The sequence below is a fragment of the Ursus arctos genome, unplaced genomic scaffold (assembly GCF_023065955.2).
Source record: "Ursus arctos isolate Adak ecotype North America unplaced genomic scaffold, UrsArc2.0 scaffold_13, whole genome shotgun sequence".
Lineage (NCBI taxonomy): Eukaryota > Metazoa > Chordata > Mammalia > Carnivora > Ursidae > Ursus > Ursus arctos.
The window spans coordinates 35,358,865-35,376,497 of record NW_026622797.1 but is presented as its reverse complement, the minus strand read 5'-3'; the positions used below and the strand labels follow the sequence as shown (position 1 = coordinate 35,376,497).

Sequence of the window (17,633 nt, the reverse complement as noted above, 5' to 3'; positions counted from 1 at the left end):
TGTTATCAATTGACTTTTTCTGTACTTTAAAATAACAATCATTTGTTTAGCACACAAGTCACTAAATTGGTAGTTCTTCTGATTTGGCTAGCATTACACATACTCTTTAGTCATTGCCAGGTTGGCTGGGGACTGGCTGATCTATGATGGCCTCAGTCAGGAAGGTTTGTCTCTAACTTACATTGTGTCTCTGTTCCCAGAAGACTGGCTCAGTCTTGTTCACATAATAGTTGGGCAAGTTTTCAGAGACCAGTAGCATTAAGTGCCTCTTAAGACCTGATACACACAATATCTTCTTCACTCTATTGACCAAGCAGGTCACAGTCCAGCCCTGATTTCAAGATGGGAAAATTAATCTCATCTGTTGCTGATAGATACTGCAAAGTTACATTGCAAAGGGAAGGGTATGTCTTACTATTATCTTGCCTATTTTGTAGATAGTGAAACAGAAACACAGAGTTGTTAATTAATTTACCTTAGATCATTCACTAAACAGTGCAGCATCACTGTTGTCAGAGGAACTGACCTATGTGTCTGTAAGGTTTTAAAAAAAGGGTGGATGACTAGAGAAGTATTAGGAAGAAAAATCAGTATGATTTAATGATTAATTACATTGGGAGCAGAAAGTCAGAGAAAGAATAAGAGAGGATCCAAATTTGGAAAAATGGTGATATTATTAAGAGATGATAGCATTTGTTGATGACGCTATCCAAAAATTAAGTAATATAGCAGCATGATTAAGTCCTAGACAGGGATAGGAATAGGCCTAATAAAAATGTTGATTACACATTAAAGACTGAGCTGTCTTCAAGTTACTTAGGTGGACACGTCTAGTGAGCTAGTGGAGATAGAGTGTTTCACTCTTTTTCTTTTGAGATAAGGATACAGATTGGGGGGGCGCCTGGGTGGCACAGTGGTTAAGCGTCTGCCTTCGGCTCAGGGCATGATCCCGACATTATGGGATCGAGCCCCACATCAGGCTCCTCCACTATGAGCCTGCTTCTTCCTCTCCCACTCCCCCTGCTTGTGTTTCCTCTCTCGCTGGCTGTCTCTATCTCTGTCAAATAAATAAATAAAATCTTAAAAAAAAAAAAAAAGATACAGATTTGGGCTCCATACAGTTGGTCTGGTAATTGAAAGCCTATGACTAGATGAAAAGACTTGGAAAGATTTCAAAAGGAAGACCATAGACATAGTTCTGGAGAGGCACAGAGGTGGTGCAGAAGAAAAGGAGCCTTCCAAGAAATTTTTAGATGATAAAACCAAGAAATAGCAATATCAAAAGCAGTAAGGTAACAGTAAGGTATTCCCACTAATGGGAGATGAAGCCATTTGTATTTCACTAAAAAAATCAGAAAATCTACATAAAGTATTTTAAAAACCAAAGAATCACATCCTTAAATAAATCAGAGAACCAACATGACAGTAACAGATCTAAAATAAGGAGAGAGGCCCATGAAAGTAAGCACAGAATTTAGGGTTACTTTATCCTGGGAGAGTTTGACAATTACAAAGAAAGCTTCTGAGAGTTTGGGCTGTGCTTTTGACAACCTCACAGGTCTAAGAGAACTAAAGTTGAGTCCAGAGTCTACCAATGGAAATGGCTTCAGTGATCCTTTACACTTCAGTCTGGGACCTTACAAAGCTGCCCTCTAGGTATAAGAGTAAACCAAAAATTGACCATTCTCAGAGCACTGCAGTTTCTCTGAATCACCTGTCTCTTAAATTAGATTAAAGAAATTTATTAATGGTGTATCACCCTTAATATCACCAGGCATCCTCCAGAGCATAAGCTCTTGGCAAAAACACATGCAAATTTAGATCCTTTTTGTGACATGATAACATTGTCCTAGCCTTCAGGTTATATCTACAAAATACTTAAATTTGAGATCCTCCACATAATCAAAATAACCAGTCATACTAGAAGACAAGGCAATATGATCAAAAGCAAAACAGCAATAAAAAAGAAAAAGCAAACAACAGAAAAAGACCCACAGGGGATTCAGAAAATGGCACTCACGGACAGACATTTTAAAATAACTTCAAATGCTGTCTAAGAGATAAAAGACAAAATAGAAATTGATGAAAGAACTTGAAAATATTAAAAGCATCCAGATAGAAATTCTAAAACTCAGAAACTCAATAAACAAAATTAAGAATATAATAGGTGGCTTTGCCAACAGATCAACACAATTAAAGAGACAATTAATAGCCTGAAAGAAAGATCAGGAAAAGAACAGCCAGAATAAGAGCTTAAGATGTGTAAGATACAAAAAAGTATAGAGGAAACAATGGTAAGGACTACATATAATGTTTTGGAATACCAGAGAAAAGAAAGTTACTTCAAAGAACAGGTACTTCAAAAAGATAACATCCAAGTGACCAATAGACATTGTTAAAGTGTTTAACTTTACTAATATTCAGGAAAATGCAAACTGAAAATACAATGAGATAACCACTACATACCAAAATGACTAAAACTTTAAAAGACAAAAGTACCAAGTGTGGCAAGAATGTGAAGTAAGAAGAATTCACATACCCTTCTAGACATGTAAGGAAAAAAGGAAGCCATTGATGAACAAGACCTAGGAATTGGAAAGAAGCAAATACCCAAGTGGAAGTTTACTTGTAAATTATCAGAGGAGAAATCTACCTTTCTTTTGAGAGGAAGAAAGGATGGATAGAGATTTAGATTGTTTTGGAGCCAAAATTTTGAGGAAGTTCTGAGTGTATTCTATGTTCTTTGTCCATGAAATTGAGGCCATTGATTCAAGGGAGGAAAGTAAAGCTGGGTTAGAGAGTTTTCAAATGTTGCAGAGAATTTTAGAATGGCTGTCATGTTGAAGTTGGAGTTGACAAGGCATATGTAAAAAAATAACAGACTACTGAGAACTAGGTGTATAATGAAAGCAATGCAATGTGGGTGATTCCAATGTTAGCATTTTAGTGATTTCTATGGTCTCAGTGAGGCAGGGACTATCTTGGTTTATGAAGTCTGTCATAAGTATCATTCTAGGTGTCTCTGAAGTCAATTTCTTCATTTAGTGAGAAGTAGAAATACTGTACTCACTATAAAGGAGCATTATACATCTGTTCAGAAACAATTGTACGTAGTTATACAGAAAAACATGCCAAGAGAGTGAAAACAAAGCATTTATTTACATTGAATCTGGACTAGAGTGGTGACCTTGCCCGTGGAATGGTGTTTAATCCACATACTTTCCTAGAAACAGTTGGCATTTAAACTATTTTAGGCACTCTAGCATCCATGTCCCCTAAAGCCATCTCAAGCAAAATGATGCAGGTCCTCAAATGTTACTAAACTTCCAGCAAGAGAGACCCAGCCAACTTCCTTTGTGGACCATTCTAGTTTCTCCCAATTCTCATGGCCTGGGCATACTTTCTTACATGTTTCATGGTCTATTTAACTTTCCCTGGAGTCTGGAAAACCTCAAAAGCCTGTTGACAGCAAGGATTTTTAAAAGTCTTTCCTAAGACAGCCAAAACTATAGCTCATAGCCAGCACAGAAATGATTTTTTACAAGCAGACCAGTGATATAGGTTTCCCTCCCACTCAATTACATTCCCTCATTTCAGTTCAGCTTTGCATATGAGTTTTACAAAGCTGAGTTTGACGAGATGAAATGTTGTTAGGAACTAAAAGGCAGGATCATGGAAACACCTCACCAGAGATATATTTAATTAAAATGACTCACCATAACAGCAAAAGAATAGGCAATTTTGTAGGTTGTCTCCCCAACTTTCTCCTTACCTTACCACCAAACCTCATGTGGTCTTAAAAAAAAAAAAATCCCAACAAAGGGTAGATCGAATCTTGAAAGGAATACATGTTAGCTTGGTGCTCTTTTGCATTTTGTTATCCCTCTAAACACCAGAACAGGCAGGACCAAGTTTGGAAGCCCAAGAGACACTTTCAACAGCAACCTTATCTTGTTGGAAAGTTTGCTCTGAGGTCACATGGGGCGAGCCAGAGCCCAGTTGACAGTGTGTCAAAAGGCCTCAAGCTAGCAAAAGAAAGCACTATGAGTGCACAAAGGTCGAGCATCTTTGGAAGTGGGTAAATTGGAACAATATGATATGCCTTGTCTAAAAACATATCCCATTTTCTAACTGCAAAAAGCAGTTTGTGATCTGGATTCTTAGCAGCAGAGGAAATGAAAATGAATAAAATTAATTTAATGTCAGAAGTGCTGGATTTTTGTAGTTGCTGCTCACAGTGGTATTAAAAATGAAAATAACAAAAGCACATGCCTAAATATATAGACAGCAATTCCTTCAAAACCCTGAAAACTTTGGGCAAGCCCAAACAGCATGCACCTACCATCCAATTCAGGGGGAACCAGGACAGCATTGGATTTCACAGATAGCACCACAGACAGCTATTAAGCTCTAATTCGGTGTCACATTTCTGCCCAGTGCTGGCTGACTACTAGCCCAATTTGCTGGCTTCACTCTCTCTGTGTTTCTTCATTGTTTCAAACCAGGCAGAGACTTATCTTAATAATGGGTCAATCCTCAGCCAAATGTGTTCAATTGAAGGCCACCATGGGAGAATGGCAGGATATTGTCTTTCCAACAGCAAGCGAATTGCAGGCAGCTTAAGGCAATATCCATTTCACTATAATGCTGGTTTATGTTACAGCCCTTTTCAAACTTCTAATTGCTCTGTATTGCTGACATTTATAGACATGCCCTATTTTAAATGAAAACACAACACTGAGGTCAGGAGGAGGTTCTGGGACAGCAGAGACCCCAGGTGAAGCCAAAGGGGGAAATTACTTTAAAACTTCTAAATGCCAAACATGTTTGAGAAAAGAAGGAAAAAAAATAAAGTCTTGGGGCAGAAAAAACATTAATCATGGCCCCATGATATAAATTAATAATAACTATATTTAATTTTCCTATGTAAACATTCTATGGTTGGATTATATAATTTTTAAATGAAAGCAAATATTATTCATTGGGCCTGGTAAGTCTGGTAAGTCTCAGTTTATATGGAATAACTTTGGATATGATTTTTTTCTCCCAATTTCACTTTGATTTGTTAAAAGCAAATACACCAAGCTAACAAGGTTTGTCAGCTGCTTTTGGCAATAATGATATGTTATGAGTCTTTCAGATTATTCTAAAAGTTACAATGAGTAAAATAATATATCACATTTATGTGGGACTTTTCACCTAGTATCTCATATGGTTTTATAAACAGTAAATCATTCATTCCAGAATTGCAACTAAGGAGTCTCAAATAAAGTTCTAATAAGTAATTTCTCCCAGGTAGCTCCAGAAAAAGAAAGGCATATAAAGACTACAATCATTTTCATTTGTTTATTCATACATTCAATCACTGAGTTATTGAGTCATTGATACATATCCTGAGCAAGTATTTATGTCATGTTCATGTATATTTAACACTGTGTAGATTTCAGGCTCTATAGAGAACTATTAAAGAGCTTACACTCTAGTTGGGTCCTGGTTAGGAAATCAATTGTTTAAGATCCTACTCTAAATTGCCAAAACAAATTCTTTTCAACATTATGCTTACTTAACTCCCTATGAATGTCTTACTGAGGAATAAGAAATTATCAAGGAATATTCAACAGTACTGTTTTCTTTTTACATATTATATATATTTATAGAAAAAATTTTAGAAAAAATAAAAATCACCATTTAAAATTTAAAAATCATTATTAATTCCACTATGCAGAGATAAATATTGTTAACAATTTGGCACACAGATTTCTTGTCTGTTTTTAATTTTTCTGTGTGTGTGCAGAATATATATACTTTTTACATAAATAAGATCATGACACACATGCCAATTTATAATTAACTTTTTCTCAGTTAATAATACATTATGAATATTTTCCAACGTGATTAAATTTGAGTTTTTGGCATTATGAAGTCAGACATAATGACCACATGATTTTTGTTATTAATTCCACTTCAAGTTGTGAAGGACATTAAACTACAAGTCAAATTCACATGAAGAAATAAAAAACACAAATAAAGTTAACTACATAGATAAATATAAGAGATAGTATAAATATATTTTTGTTTGTAACTCCTTTTTTTCCTGTGGTCTAAAAAAACCTGAAAAAAAGAATAATTATAAACCTAAGTTGATAAACACACAATGTAGAGATACATGACTATACAGCATTAAAAAGTGGGGAAACAGAACTATATAGGAACAAAGTTTTTGAAACACTATCAAAATTATATTGGAATTAATCTGAACTAGATTATAGTAAATTAAAAGTTATAGTAACATCTAAGCCGCTAAGAAAATAATTCAAAAATATATTGTCAAAGAAGCAACAAAATAATTAAAATCTCATACTAGAAAACATTTATCTACTTGACACAAAAGAAGACAGTTATGGAAGAAATGAGGAGGGAGACAAATATACATAGAAAATAAATAGCAAAATGACAGATGTAAATTTTACCTTATCGATAATTAGATTAAATGTAAGTGGATTAAACTCTTTAATCAAAAGGTAGAGATTGGCAAAATGGGGGTAGAGGGGATGATCTAATTCTATTCTGTCAACAAGAGACTCACTCTGGATTCAAAACCACACAAAGACACAAAGAAAGTAAAAGAATGCAAAAAAGACATATAGTAGACCCCCTTATCTGCAGTGTCACCTTCCACAGTTTTAGTTACCCACAACCAACGTGGTCCAGAAGTAGATGATTTTCCTTCTGATATATCATCAGAAGGTCAACAGTAGCCTAACACTGTGTCACAGTGCCTACATCACTTACCTCACTTCATCTCATCACATAGACATTTTGTTAGCTCATATTATTACAAGAAAAAGAAGGGTGAGCATAGTGTAGTGAGATATTTTGAGTGAAAGCCCACATTCACATAACTTTTATTACAGTATACTGTTATAATTATTCTATTTTATTATTAGTTATTGTTGTTAGTCTCTTACTGTGCCTAATTTCTAAGTTAAATTTTATCATAGGTATGTTTGTGTAGGGAAAAAACATAGTACGTATAGGACTTGGTACTACTATTCATGGTTTCAGGTATTCACTAGGGGTCTTGGAACATATTCCGCAAGGATAAGGGGGGACTACTGTACCAAGCAAACAACAACCAAAAGAAAACTGGGGTGACTAACTATACTTACAGCAGATGAAATAGATTTTAAATCAAGAATTAACAGGGACAGAGAAAGACATTTTATCATGATAAAAGGGTCAACCAAGAAGATATATATGTAACAATTACAAGCACACATGTACCTAACAGCAGACACCCAACATACCTGAAGGAAAAAGTAACTGAATTGAAAGGAGAAATAGAAAATTCAACAATAATAGTTGGAGACTTAAATGTGCTACTTTCAGTAATGAACAGAATGACTAGGCAAAGGATTAGAAAAAAATATAAAACTTGAACAACACTAGAACTCAACTAACCTAACAGACATCTATAGAATACATCACCCATAACAGCAGAATACTCATTATTTTTAAGCACATGGAATATTATCTAGAATAGATGATATGCTAGTTCACATACCAAGTCTCAATAAATATGAAAGGATGAAAGCATACAAAATGTGTTCTCTGACCATAATGAAATGAAATTAGAAATCAATAATAGACAGAAACTTGGGAAATTCACAAATATGTGGAAATTAAACATACTTCTAAGTAACCAGTGGGTCAAAAGAAAAACCATAAGGGGAGTATAAAATACTTGATGATGACTGCAAATGCCTACCAAAACTTATGATTTATAGGAAACCAATGCTCAGAGGGAAATTCATAGCTGTAATGTCTACATCAAAAAGGAAGAAAGATTCAAATAAATAAACTAACCCTTAAGAAATAAGAAAAAAAAGAAAAAGCAAATTAAACCCAAAGCAAGCATATGGAAGAAAATCATAAAGGAAAAAGAGTGGAAATAAACAAAACAGAGAACAGAAAAACAATAGAGAAAATCAATAAAACAAAAACATGATTCTTTGATGAGATCAAAAAAATTGATAAACTGTTCAATAAATTAACCAGGAAAAAAGAAAGAAGATTCAAATTACTAAAATTAGGTATTAAGGAGAGTACATTTCCACTAACCCTACAGAGATAAAGGGGATTATAACTGAATATTAAGAACAATTATATGCCAGTAAGTTAGATTACCTAAATGAAATGAGAAAATTTTAGGCAAACATAAACTACCAAAACTTATTGAATAAGAATTAGAAAAATGGACCTATAACAAGTAAGGAGAGTGAGTCAGTAACCAAAAAACTTCACACACACACACAAAAGCCAAAAAACAAAAAACAAGATGGTTTCATTGGTGAAGTCTGCCAAATACTTAGAGGATCAACACCAATCCTGCACAAGATCCTCCCAAAAATAGAAGGCAGAAATACTAGCTAACTCATTCTACAAAGCCACAAAAATCAGATGAAGGTATCAACAAGGAAAGAAAATTACAGACTAAAATTCCTTATGAATGTAGGTACAAAAAAAAAAAAAAAAAAAAAAACACTAGCAAACTAACCCAGCAACATCTAAAAAAGATTATGTAACATAACCAGGTTGGGTTTATCCTAGGAATGCAAGGTTGGTTCATATATTAAAAATTAATGTGATATGCCATATTAATAGAATAAAAGTAGAAAATGCATAATCATTTCAATAGATGCATAAAAAGCATTTGACAAAACCTAACAGTGTTTCATAATAAAAACACTAAATAAGCTACAAATAGAAGGGAACTTCCTCACCCTGATAAAAGGCATCCATCAAGAAACTACAGATAAACTCATACTTACCGGTAAAAGACTGAAATCTTTCCCCCAATATCAAGAACAAGACATGGATGTCCACTCTCCCCACTTTCATTCAACATTGTATAGGATGTTGTAACCAGGGCAATTAGGAAGAAAAACAAATAAAGGCATCCAGATCGGAAAAAAGAAGTAAAGCTATTTCTATTTGTTAATGACATAATCTCATACATTAAAAGCTCTAAAGAATCCACAAACAGATACACAACACAGCAAGTGTTAAATAGATAGAAGAGTTCAACATGGCTTTTTGCAAGCCAATACACACACACATATATAAGATCAACACACATAAATAAGTTGTATTTCTATACACTTCAATGAATATTCCAAAAATGAAATTAAGAAAACAATTTCATTTACAATAGCATCAAAAGAATAAAACACTTAGGGATAAATTTAACAGAAGCAATTAAAAACTTGTACACTGAAAACTACACTATGTTATTAAAAGAAATTAAAGAGTGTGGTATTTTTCCTTCTGTTTTTACTTTTTGCAACTACCAAACTCATTCTGTGAGGCCAGTATTACCTTGATCCCCAAACCAGGCAAAGACCCCATCAAAAAGGAGAATTACAGACTGATTTCCCTGATGAATATGGATGCCAAAATTCTCAACAAGATCCTAGCTAATAGGATCCAACAGTACATTAAAAGGCTTATCCATCACGACCAAGTGGGATTCATCCCTGGGGTGCAAGGGTGGTTCAACATTCGCAAATCGAACAGTGTGATAGATCACATCAACAAGAAAAGACTCAAGAACCATATGATCCTCTCAATTGATGCAGAAAAAGCATCTGACAAAATACAGCATCCTTTCCTGATAAAAACCCTTCAGAGTGTAGGGATAGAGGGTACATTCCTCAATTTCATAAAAACCATCTATGAAAAGCCTACAGCGAATATCATTCTCAATGGGGAAAAGCTCAAAGCCCTTCCCTTAAGATCAGGAACACGACAAGGATGCCCACTCTTGCCATTATTATTCAACATAGTACTAGAAGTCCTTGCACCAGCAATCAAACAACAAAAAGGGATAAAAGGTATTCAAATTGGCAGAGAAGAAGTCAAACTGTCTCTCTTCACAGATGGCATGATACTCTGTATGGAAAACCCAAAAGACTCCACCCCCAAATTACTAGAACTTATAGAGCAATTCAGTAATGTGGCAGGATACAAAATCACTGCTCAGAAATCAGTTGCATTTCTATACATGAACAATGAGAATGAAGAAAGAGAAATTAGGGTATCCATTCCATTTACAATAGCACCAAAAAATCATACGATATCCAAAATTAACTTGACCAGAGAGGTAAAGGATCTATATTCTAGAAACTACAGATCACTCTTGGAAGACATTGAAGAAGACACAAAAAGATGGAAAAACATTCCATGCTCATGGAACGGAAGAATTAACATAGTTAAAATGTCTATGTTACCCAGAGCAATCTACACTTTCAATGCCATCCCGATCAAAATACCAATGACATTTTTCAAAGAGCTGGAACAAACAGCCCTTAAATTTGTGTGGAACCAGAAAAGGCCCTGAATCACTGAGGAAATGTTGAAAAGGGAAAACAAAACTGGGGGCATCACGTTGCCGGATTTCGAGCTATACTACAGCGCTGTGATCACAAAGAGAGCATGGTACTGGCACAAAAACAGACACATAGATCAATGGAACAGAATAGAGACCCCAGAAATGGACCCTTGGCTCTATGGGCAACTAATCTTTGACAAAGCAGAAAAAAAAAATGCAGTGGAAAAAAGACAGTCTCTTCAATAAATGGTGCTGGAAAAATTGGACAGCTATATGCAAAAGAATGAAACTTGACCACTCTCTCACACCATACATAAAGATAAACTCCAAATGGATGGAAGACCTTGATGTGAGACAGGAATCCAACAAAATCATAGAGGAGAACATAGGCTGCAAGCTCTTTGACATCGGCCACATGACACACAGCTGTCATGTGTCTTTCATGACACATCTCCAAAGGCAAGGGAGACAAAAGAAAAAATGAACTTATGGGACTTCATCAAGATAAAAAGCTTCTGCACAGCCAAGGAAACAGTCAAAAAAACTAAGAGGCAACCCACGGAATGGGAGAATATATTTGCAAATGACACTACAGAAAAAAGACTGGTATCCAAGATCTATAAAGAACTTCTCAAACTCAATATACGAGAAACAAATAATCAAATCAAAAAATGGGCAGAAGATATGAACAGACACTTTTCCAATGAAGACATACAAATGGCTAACACATGAAAAAATTTCAAAATCATTAGCCATCTGGGAAATTCAAATCAAAACCACCTTGAGATACCACCTTACGTCAGTTAGAATGGCAAAAATTCACAAGGCAAGAAACAACAAATGTTGGAGAGGATGCAGAGAAAGGGGAACTCTCTTACACTGTTGGTGGGAATGCAAGTTGGTACAGCTACTTTGGAAAACAGTGTGGAGGTCCCTCAAAAAGTTAAAAATAGAGCTGCCCTATGATCCAGCAATTGCACTACTGGGTATTTACCCCAAAGATACAGACGTAGTGAAGAGAAGGGCCATATGCACCCCAATGTTCGTAGCAGCACTGTCCACAATAGCTAAAATGTGGAAGAAGCCAAGATGCCCTTCAACAGATGAATGGATAAAGAAGATGTGGTCCATATATACAATGGAATATTACTCAGCCATCAGAAAGAACGATTACCGAACATTTGCAGCAACATGGACAGGACTGGAGGAGATTATGCTAAGTGAAATAAGCCAAGCAGAGAAAGACAATTATCATATGGTTTCACTCCTTTATGGAACATAAGAAATAGCAGGGAGATCGGTAGAAGAAGGAAGGGAAGAATGAAGGGGGGGTAACAGAAGGGGGAATGAAGCACGAGAGACTATGGACTCTGGGAAACAAACTGAGGGCTTCAGAGGGGAGGGGGATGGGGGATTGGGATAGGACAGTGATGGGTATTAAGGAGGGCACATATTGCATGGAGCACTGGGTGTTATATGCAAACAATGAATCATGGAACACTACATCAAAAACTAAGGATGTACTGTATGGTGACTAACATAACATAATAAAAAGTTTTAAAAAATTACTGCAAATACTTGAATCAAATAACAAAAAAGAAATTAAAGACAATCTTAAATAAATAGAAAGACATCTTGTGTTCTTAGATTGAAGACTTAATATTGTTAAAACTACAATACTCCTCAAATAGATCTTCAGATTCATAGCTATCCTTTACCAAATTCCAATTGCTTTTCTTCAGACACGGACTAGCTGATCCTAAAATTCATATAGACATACAAGGGACCCAGAATAGCCAAAATAATCTTGGAAAAGAATAAAATTGAAGAACTCATAATTTTTAATTTCAAATCTATTACAAAGCTACACCAATCAAGAAAGTGTGGCACTGACTGCCATAAGGCTAGACTATAGGCCACTGGAATAGAATTGAGAGTCCAGAAATAAACCCTGGTGTCTATGGCTAACTGATTTGCCAGGAGGATGTCAAAACTATTTAATGGGGGAAAAGAATAGTCTTTTCAACAAATGATGCTGTAACAACTACATGTCCCCATGCAGAAGAATGGATTTGGTTATCTCCAATCATATGCAAAAATTAACTCAAAATCTATCAAAGACCTAAGTGTAAGAGCTAAAAGTATAAAACTTCTAGAATAAAACATAGATAAAAATCTTTGCAACCTGGGATTAGTAAAGTTTCTTAGCTATGATACCAAAAATTAAAAAGAAAAAACAAGCAACCAAACACAAAATAGATAAATTAGACTTCAGCAAAATTGAAACTCTTTGTATTAAAGGATACTATAAGGAAAGTAAAAATACAACCCACAATTTGGGAGACTACACTTGCTGATTATGTATCTGAAAAGACTTACTAATCGGGGTATATAAAGAACTATTAGAAGTCAACAATAAAATGTCAAATAACCCATTTTTTAAAAAAGGCAAAACACTTGAATAGACATTTCTCCAAAGATAGATAAATGGCTAACAAGCATATGATAAGATGTTCAACATCATTAGTCATTAGGGAAATGCAAATCAAAACTACAAGAGATACCACTTCATAGAAGGAAGGAAGGAAGGAAGGAAGGAAGGAAGGAAGGAAGGAAGGAAGGGAGGAAGGGAGGAAGGGAGGAAAGGAGGAAGGAAGGAAGGAAGGAAGGAAGGAAGGAAGGAAGGAAGGAAGGAAGGAAGAAAGGGAGGGAGGAAGGATGGGAGGGAGGAAGGAAGAGAGGAAGGAAGGAAGGAAGGAAGGAAGGAAGGAAGGAAGGAAGGAAAGAAGGAAGGAAGGAAGAGAGGGAGGGAGAGAGAGAGGGAGGGAGCGAGGAAGGGAGGGAGGGAGGGAGGAAAGAAGGGAGGGAGGGAGGGAGGGAGGGAGGAAGGAAGGAAGGAAGGAAGGAAGGAAGGGAGGGAGGGAGGGAGGGAGGGAGGGAGGGGGGAGGGAGGGAATATAAGAAGTCTTGGTGAGACTGTGGAGAAACTGGAACTCTATACACTGCTAGTAGTAACGCAAAATGTTGCAGTTGTTATGGAAAACAATTTAACATTTCTTCTAAAAGTTAAATTTAGAATTACCATATGATCTAGCAATTCTGGCCCCAGAATTCTTGTCAAGAACACTGTACACTTACCTTCATACAAAAACTTGTGCATGAATGTTCATAGCATAATTATTCATAATAGCCAAAATGGAGAATAAAACCAAATGTCCGACTGATGAACAACTGATAATGGATAAGCAAAATATAGTGTATTCAAATAACGAAATATGATTCGCCCATTAAAAGAAATGCGATACTGTTTGTTCCAGCTCTGTAAAAAATGCTGGTGTTATTTTGATAGGGATTGCACTGAATGTGTAGATTGCTTTTGGTAGCACAGACATTTTAGCAATATTTGTTCTTCTAATCCATGAGCATGGAATGTTTTTCCATTTCTTTGTGTCTTCCTCTTCTTTCATAAGTGGCATAAAATCTTTAGCCTACATTATGATTTCCCAGTGTACTTTGAAATATTGAAGAGACATGTTGCCTTGGAGGAAATTGCGGCCCACAATAATGCAAATTTACCATATTTTAATTTTAGGAAAGAAAGTTTCCTTTGTGATTTGGAAAATACATTATCATTAGTTCTGTTCTTAATATTGACAATGAGGTCTCAATTCTTTTTGCATCAGCATCTTGATAGAAAAATCTGTTGAAAATACATGAGTGAAATAACATTGTTTTCTAGCAAGATCTACCATTTAAATCAACAATACCTAGAAAGGGTAGAAGGGCTAATCTCTAACTGATTTGCACTCAAACTGTGACAAAATAAGAGGAGCAAGATTGTGAAGGGAACCTGAATATCAGGATAAAATATAATTTAGTATAGGGACTGACACTATGTCAAATGGCTCCAAAAACTTTTTGAAGTAATGGAAATGTTCTAAATCTTTATTGGAGTGATGCTTATGTGACTATATACATTTGAGAAAAAACACAGAACTGTACATCTAAACAGGATGAGTTTTATTGTGTACAATTATAACTTTTAAAAAATGATTTGGGAAGAGATGTAGTTGCTAGTGTTTGCTCAATGACTCAACACTATGAAGGTCAGTATTATGGTTTATTTTTGACATTCAATAAAAGTCTCATGAACTTATGAAATGCAGCTAAAGCATTGCTTCTAGAGAAATATATAGCCCCAAGTGTGTCGTTTATAGAAGATACTGAAAATGAATAAGCCAATACTTTCTCCCAAGAGATTAGAAAAATAGCAGCAAAACAAATGCAAAAATAATAGGAGAAATTAATAAAGGAGAAATCAATAAAAAAAATCAACAAAGTCAAAGCTGGTTATTTGAAAACAATAAAACTGATAAACTTCTACTAAGATTAATTTTTAAAAAGAGAAAGAAAAAAAAACAAAGAACTAATATCAGATTTTCCAGATATTATGAACAACTTTAGGCCAACAATTTTGAAAATTTAGATGAGATGGACAAAATCTTAAAAACAACCTATAAAAACTGACAGAGGAAGAAATAGAAAACTGACAAGGCCTAAAGCAATCTTTAGTAATTGTTAGTAGATCTTCAGTGAACTGATTGAATCTTTAAATTAAAACCTTCCCACAAAGAGAACTCTTGGTTCATACAGGCAAAATTATATCAAAGAAAAATTAATTCTTACAGAGATTAACAAAATTTGGAATACTAGCTCTATCAATCAGGAGAGGCTAGTTCATGACTAGGTTATTGACAACAAACAACCTCAGAAATCTCAATAGAATATCATTTTATATATAACATATATGTATATACATAAAATATTTATACATGTACATGCTATATATACTACATACAGGTAATATAAACATATATTACAGTATAATAAAATGCAAACCACAGAAATCTCAATATTATATACAATACTCTCAATATTATATATTATATATACTATATAAATACTATACAAATAGTACTATATTGTAGTATAAAATATATATATGAAGCATTCTTGGTCATAATAGTCTTACATTAAAGAAATACAGGTGAGCTGAAAACTATTAGATAATTGAGATGTACAAGGACATGCAGCAAAAATTGCTCATGAAATAAGAAAATAACCTAGAACTTTAATAATTGGGGCAAATATTTTACAGTATTCACATACAGTGAGTTAAAGAACATAGCCTAAATTATTTCAGTCTTTTGAACTTTGCAGGATTTTGTTTAAAGCCAAACATATATTGTATTTATAAATGCTTCATGCACATTTTTCAGATTTAGAAGAATGGCCACACTGAAGGGCATGAAATTGGCCGTCCCAACATAATCCCAAAAGGGCCAGTGACACAGTTTGCAAATGCAGGGCAATCAACTACCAAGAGGGCAAACTTCAACTAATAAGAGACAGGAGATGGGATAGAAGGAGAGCTAAAAGCCATCTCACTCTTTCTGTTACAAAGCATGGTTTCCTATAAGGATTTTCTGGAGATGCCTCACTTACCAAGCAACCAGGCACCTCTATATATTCACAAAGCAGGAGACAGCTCAATAAGCTATTACCTTAGACTCCTTTCCCATCTTTTCTTATCTCAGGTCCACATTCCCTCATTTTATTGACCTGGAATTTCACCTCCCAATAAAATATTAGTTCTTTAGCCTCAGGCTTTTATACTAGGGAATCCCAACACAGACAAAAGCACTAAATGAAACTGAGTTTAGATGAATAAGGTAGCATATCTAGTTGATAAGATTTGTGGAACATCTCTGATGGGAAGAGAGACTGAACTGGACCTAGGAGGGAATGGGTATAATTTCTGTTGGTTGAAAATAGAAAGTGGATACCAAGGAAATAGAAAAGAAGAAATAGCATTAACAGAACAGTAGGAGGCAGGATATATATTTTTTGTTAAAGGGGATGGTTTCACATATTACAGAGATAAAATATAGAAGTCATGTTTAAGGGGGAGCTTCCAGGTATTAAATATTGGGTCATTCAAATCTGATGTTTTGTAGACAAAAAGACTTCTGATTGGAGAAGAAAAGTCAGAATGGAGTAAAAGAGTTTTCTGATGGTTAAACTTGGGGAAGTATATCTCTTCCTAAATCAAATACCTATTTTCCCATTTGTCTTCCTCAGTGCCCAGGGGTTTGTGTAGTCTTCCTGCCTTTCCAATCTGCTGTATCAGGACAAGCTAAGTAATGCTGTAAGGCAACCACAATCTCAGTAGGTTAAAACACCAAAGGTTTACTTCTTGTTCTTGTTACACATCCACCGTAGCTTGCATTGTCACTGTTCTCACTCTAGAACCCAGGCTGGAAAAGTAACTCCTATCTATAGCATTTTCAGTTGCAGTGGCAGAGGGGAAAGAGAAAATACAGTATAGGAGAACAGCCTCAGAAAGCTGCAGCCTGTAAGTTACAGAGAACATAATAACTCAATATTTATTAGCCAACACAAATCACTTGGTAAAGCCTAACTTCAATTACATTGGGAAATATAATCTTTCACCAATGAGGAAAAAAATATTGAGGAACAGTAACACAGTCTAAGACAGTAGGCACTCAACAAAATTTCCCTTTCCTCCTTAATATCCACTCAGCAGAAACTGAGATGACCTATAACCTGCCTTGTTTTATTTCATAATTTTTCACTATCTAAAGGGAACCAAGAAAGGAAATAAAATAATACAAGAGTCAGAAGGTTAAAGGAAACCTTTAAAAATACTCCTATACTAGTCTTTGACTGATGAAAACTTTATCTTCACTCTTAAGCCATTTCTTTCAGTGTTAATAACGAGGATATTAACTATTTTGTAGCAAAGACCATCTCCTAGCATTCTTTCTCTCCTTTATCAGTTTTATAGTAGAATTCTTGTCATATGAGCTGAGAACATTTATGCCCTGCTATACCCTTGATTTATAATCTCCTTTGCAACTAGATGTGTCCTCATAGTCAATTACATGCCAGTAGGTTGTAAGTGGAAATAACATACACAGTTTTTGAGAAATTTCCTTAAAGATAAAATGACTTTTCCTAGATAGGCAAATTTGAAGAACTGCCAGGGGCACTTGTTGTAAGTCATGAGCACACAAGTCAAAGAAGGCAGACCCCACCCACTAGTTTAATCACCCATCTACACTGATCTTTAAGTGTAAGAGAAATAAACTACTTCTTTTGACCGGTGTTGTTGATATGTCTTTGTTACAGCAGTTTGGCTTATGCCCTAATTAATGCTCAG

At 35.1% G+C, this 17,633-nt stretch overlaps 1 long non-coding RNA gene across 4 annotated transcripts in view; it reads right to left on the bottom strand.

Annotated features, from left to right (window-relative positions):
- LOC123001350 (uncharacterized) overlaps positions 1-3,930 on the bottom strand; it is a 92,491-nt gene extending 88,561 nt beyond the window's left edge. For 2 of the 4 annotated variants that reach the window (XR_006410147.3, XR_008958963.1), the window contains exon 1: positions 3,773-3,906. This is a non-coding gene — a long non-coding RNA (uncharacterized LOC123001350). Of the gene's footprint in view, positions 1-3,716 lie in introns of all 4 variants that reach the window. The other 2 variants (XR_008958961.1, XR_008958962.1) reach the window with 2 other exon arrangements.
- Between the last annotated feature and the right edge of the window lie 13,703 nt (positions 3,931-17,633).